The sequence below is a fragment of the Aedes aegypti genome, chromosome 3, assembly GCF_002204515.2.
Source record: "Aedes aegypti strain LVP_AGWG chromosome 3, AaegL5.0 Primary Assembly, whole genome shotgun sequence".
Taxonomy (NCBI): Eukaryota; Metazoa; Arthropoda; class Insecta; order Diptera; family Culicidae; genus Aedes; species Aedes aegypti.
This window is the reverse complement of record NC_035109.1, coordinates 69,331,746-69,337,745: the sequence shown is the minus strand read 5'-3', so window position 1 is coordinate 69,337,745 and position 6,000 is coordinate 69,331,746.

The following is a 6,000-nucleotide window of genomic DNA, read 5'->3' as shown; positions in this document are numbered from 1 at the left end:
TTATAAGCATGCCATTCCTCAGCTCAAGAACAATAAAGCTGCTGGTAAGGATAGTATCGGAGCTGAACTCATAAAGATGGGCCTCTCCGGGCTGGCCATTTGTCTGCATCGGCTGATAGGCACAACCTGGGAAACAGAACAGCTACCGGAGTACAGGAAAGAAGGGGTAATATGCCCCAACTACAAGAAAGACGACAAGTTAGATTGTGAGATTTTCCGAGCGATCACCATTCTAAATGCGGCCTACAAAGTATTATCCAAGATCATCTTCCGTCGTCTGTCACCTGTCACCATCCTACAAAAATGTCATGGATACCAGGTCCAAACGCATCACCTTTTCATCGATTTCAATGCGGCATACGAGAGTATCCACCGCGTAGAGCTATGGAAAATCATGGACGAGAACAGCTTTCCCGGGAAGCTCACGAGACTGATAAGAGCGACGATGAAAGGTGTGCCAAATTGTGTGAAGGTTTCAGGCGAACACTCCAGTTCGTTTGGATCCCGCTGGGGCCTACGACAAGATGATGGACTCTCGTGCATGTTGTTCAATATTGCGCAAGGAGATGTTATGCGGAGAGCCGAGTTTAACAGCTGGGATACGATTTTTACGAGATCCAGTTAATTTGTTTGCTGCGATGATGATATGGACATATGAACATTTGAAAAGGTTGCAGACCTGTACACCCGACTGAAACGCGAGGCAGCAAAAGTTGGACTGGTGGTGAATGGGACCAAGACAAAGTACATGCTAGCTGGAGCGGCCGAGCGCGACATGGCTCGTCTAGGTAGCAGTGTTATGATATACGGGGATACGTACGAGGTGGTCGACGAGCTCGTCTACCTTGGACCCTTGCTCACGGCTGACAATAACGTTAGCCGTAAAATACGGAGGCGCATCATCAGTGGAAGTCGAGCCTACTATGGCCTCCACAAGAAGCTGCGATCAAAGATGATTCACACCCGCACCAAATGTAGGTAGTCCTTTACTGGCATGGATCGTGGACGATGCTCGAGGAGGACTTGCAAGCACTTGGAGTCTTCGAACGTCGAGTGCTTAGGACGATCTTTGGCGGTGTGCATGAAAACGGTTTGTGGCAGCGAAGGATGAATCACGAGTTCGCTGTCGCTCAAATGCACGGTGAACTCAGTATCCAAAAGGTGGCCAAAGCTGAAAGGATACGATCGACGGCATGTTGCAAGAATGCCGGACGGCAACCCTGCAAAGATGATGTTTGCTTCGGATCCGGTTGGTACAAGAAGGCGTGGACCGCAGCGAGCTACACAGCTAAAAAAATGTTGTAAATTTAAATTTATTTTCATGCACATATTTGGAGCATCAAAATAAACCTAAATTTCAACGACCAATCGATTATTTTTCAATCAAATTCACTTTAAATTTACACGATCATGTAATATTCAAGCATTTTTAGTTGAAAATTAAATGCATATTCATCTAAGTCTACATGATGCTGTAACAACACACGAATTTGATTTATTTTTACAACAGACTTCAGTTTACACTACATTGAAATTTAAATATTTTTTTCTGTGTAGATGGGCGGATCAACCCAAGTAATCAAAAGTTCAGATAAAAAGGCTTGTTTTGGCTTAAGCTGCTTTTTATGTAATTAATCGAACTTATGCTCACATAGAGTTTATTTAAGTAGCCTAAAAAGAATGATGTTTACAAAAAAGTAGAGAAAAAGTACGAATCGAACTTATTCTGAACTTTGTAGTTGTTAAAAAGTTCATGAGTTACTTTTCAGAGAATCAAGTTATGCTAGTACTGTTATGTTCTCTTATTCAGCGATTAAGTTTAACTGGAACTCTAAATCTACTAGAAATGAACTTTTGAATTGACTGTTTAAGTAAAATCCGAACTTTTGGTCGCTCGGGAAGTGCACAGTGATTTGGCGAGTGTGGGGCAGCACCGAGGATGGAGAAAAGCGGCCACGAACCGAGTATTGTGGCGTGAAATTGTTGTTTTAGTGTTATCTGTTTGAATGTTAACTAAATAAATGAAAAGAAATATGTATGATTACACATTATCATCTTTTCAATTATGGGAATGATACGTAAGTATGATTATTCAACAAAATATAAATAGTGCGTCACTATGATTGGTGGCATGAACTCTTATTCTTCAATTTTTTATGTGTTACCGTAAAACCGGGTGTAATTGATCAGAGGGGTGAAATTGATCATCGTATCACACGATTTTATTTATTCGTAATGGAGCACACATATCAATGTGAGCTGCTGTAAAAGAACGTTATTTGTCGTAACTATTGTCGAATTGTGTGTTGTGAAGTTTTTTTTTGCGTTAAAGAATGTGTATTACTATGAAAATGATGTAAAATGTTAAAATCATGCAGGGTGCAGTATTAACAAACACCTATGAACTTCTATTTCTAAGCAAGGATCTGAACATGGTATAAACCTAAAAGTTTGTGAGGATGCTTGAGATATACCCCTAAACCAGATTTCATTACCAACACACGTACCAATTAGCTCATATGGTTGAAATAATTGAATTACTGTTAGATATCGCTCAATTCCGTAGGACATTGCATACATTTAGGCGTTTGCCGCGTAATTCTTGAAATTTAACTGTTCGTTATTTATATAAATATTGCATTGTTATGAATTTGACAAGCATATTCGGATTCAGAGAGCTCAAATTTATCAGGTAGAGTTGTTTTGAAAACTAACAATAATGGCATTGACAAGTGATCAATTTCACCCCGAAATGAGATCCTCTAATTTTTTAATTTAGAGATATTTGTTAACACTAAAATGACATTTGTTAGAAAATTTGCGTACATGAGTCGATAAGGCTCACCTTCGTACTTGTTTTCCTGCATTTAGTTGTGTGGCATTGTTAACATTATAGAAAACAGACTAGAAAAACCGTGAAAAATGATCAATTTCACCCGAAATTACGGTACATTACTTTAAAATACCGTAATCCGGGGTACCGTAATTTCGGGTGAAATTGATCATTTTTCACGGTTTTTTTAGTCTGTTTTCTATAATGTTAACAATGCCCAACAACTAAATGCAGGAAAACAAGTACGAAGGTGAGCCTCATCGACTCATGTACCGAAATTTTCTAACAAATGTCATTTAAGTGTTAACAAATATCTCTAAAATAAAAAATCAGGGAATCTCATTTCGGGGTGAAATTGATCACTTGTCAATGCCATTATTGTTAGTTTTCAAAACAACTCTACATGATAAACTTGAGCTCCCTGAATCCGAATATGCTTGTCAAAATATTAACAATGCAATATTTATATAAATAACGAATAGTTAAATTTCAAGAATTACGCGGAAAACGCCTAAATGTATGCAATTTCCTAAGGAAATCAATGATATCTAACAGAAATTCAATTATTTCAACCATTTGAGCTAATTGGTACGAGTTTTGGTGATGAAATTTGGTTTGCGGATATATCTCTAGCATCCTCACAAACTTTCAGGTTTTTACTATGTTCAAATCCTTGCTTAGAAATAGAAGTTTATAGGTGTTTGTCAATACTGCACCGTGCATGATTTTGAAATTTTACATTATTTTCATAGTAATAAACATTCTTCAACGCAAAAAACTTCACAACACACAATTCGACAATAGTTACGACAAACAACGTTCATTTACTGCAGCTTTCATTGATATTTATGCTCCATGACTCATAAATAAAATCGTGTGATACGATGATCAATTTCACCCTTCTGATCAATTACACCCGATTTTACGGTAACATTGATCAGTTTTTAGGATATTTCTTAAATTTTTCATTTGGAAATGCAAATGTCGCAGGTTTTATATTTTTAAAACAAGTACTGGAACCTATCGCTCGTGACTATATACTGTACTTTGGTTTTAATCAGATTTAAGTATGTTTGAATAAATGTTTTAAGTGATTTTTTGATTGAGCTGATATGGGGTAACATTGATCACCCGTGTAAACAACGTTCGGTAATATTGAAAATGTCGTTGCTTACTTAAATCATGGCCCCTGAAGCCGAATATGATGTCCAAACGCTTACATCTCATTTACTTTTTGAGTTACCGTAATCCGGGGTAACATTGATCAGCGGGGTAACATTGATCGGGATGACTCATCTTGTTAAACGTTCAAATAAAGATTTATTGATGAAGCATTTTCGAACCATGAATGGTGCCTCTCTTTCGTATATTCATAAGCTAATGATAATTAAGGATTTTTAATTGCGTTTAGTTCATGCGCAAATTTGTCAACTTTTTGAAACAATGATTTCTATCATTTTCACTGACACAACCGAAAATTCACGTTTCACATGAGTTCTGCAGACGATGTGATCAAGGAAAATGCGGGTGTTACTAAAAATGGCATCGCCGAAAACGATTCCGTTGTCAAATCTTTCATAAGTTTATTCATTTAGGCAACATTAACTAAATACTATTACGAATGTAGAATTTCCTGAGGAAATTGCCTACTTTTAGGCGTATTACGCGGTTCAAGGTGTTTTTAATTTTGAAATCAAAAATGTAAAGCCGTCTTCAGTGTCGCTAGTCCTAACTATACTAGTTTGGGATGAGTCACTTTAGCCATCTTTGAGGCCACCTATGCGGTCCACAAAACGGTCAAAGTGCAGCTCTCTTTGTTCCAGTTGGAATGTAACTTTAGAAAGAAGAGATCATTCATAAATTACGTTAGGGTTTATATGGAGGGGACTGGTCTAGTGAATTCTTAGTTGCCATACAGATTATTTCTATATTACCTTCAAAAATGTTACCCTGAAGGGAGGATGGTTTTAAAAGCCGCAAAAATGGTTTACGTAATTATTGCACATCCTCTAGGTCATCTCTTCAAATCACCTTCAATGATATTAAGGTGAAGATGAAAAATTAATTGATTGGTCACGGCCAGCGAGGGATTGATTGATCAAATGTTTTCAGCTTAAACGAACATTTGGAGCTCCGGATTTGTACCGTAATCCTTGGTAACATTAATCAACGGGGCAACATTGATCGCAATGACCCTCCTCGTAAAAAGTTCAATTCAACATTCATCGATGAAATATTTTTAATTTATGAATGGTGATTCCCTTCCTTCTATTCATGAGCTAATGAACATTAAGGTTTTTGCAAAAATTGTGTTTATGAGTAAAATTTTCAACTTTTGTAAACAATGATTTTCATGATAACGGATGACATGCTCAAAAAATCATGTTTCACATGAGTTTTGAAAACGATATGAGCGGAAGAAATGCAGTTATTACTGACAATGACATCGCTGAAAACGATTCCGTTGTCAAAACTTTCAAAAGAATGCGGAAATTCGTTAGGAAATTGCCTACATTTAGGCGTATTTCACAATCAAAGGTATTTTTAATTTTGAAATAACTCAAAAAGTAAATGACTTGTTAAAGTTTGGTCTTCATGTCCAGCTTCATGATTTTAGTAAATAATGATATTTTCAATATAACCAAACGTTGTTCTCATGGGTGATCAATGTTACCCCTTATCAGCTAAATGAAAAAAATCACTTGAAACATTTTTTTAAACATGCTCTAAACCAGTGCTTTCCAAACGTTTTTAACTTTCGCCCCCTTGAGGCCAATATTAATCTGAAATCGCCCCCCTGATATGTGGTTCGAATATTTTATTTAAGCGCTGTATGCTAAAACATGTCTTCCATTTGCATATCCATAGAATCATAATACAATACCTATTATGTATATTTAAAAATGTTGTCTTAAATATCGCTATCTCACAATTATTTATCTATGATTTACTGGACTTTAATTTATAATAGCAAGTTGAACAATATCTTGCGTGCATTACAGGCTACTGAATCAGTTTTCGATACAAATTCGACCCAGTTTCAACTGTTTAAATGTAATGTATTCATAGACGCCAACTTGTGCGGAAGTTGGAGGTGAAGATCTTCAAAATTGAACCAAATGCAATGTTTTCCAAGCAAACGCATTTCTGTTCCAATGAATGTATCA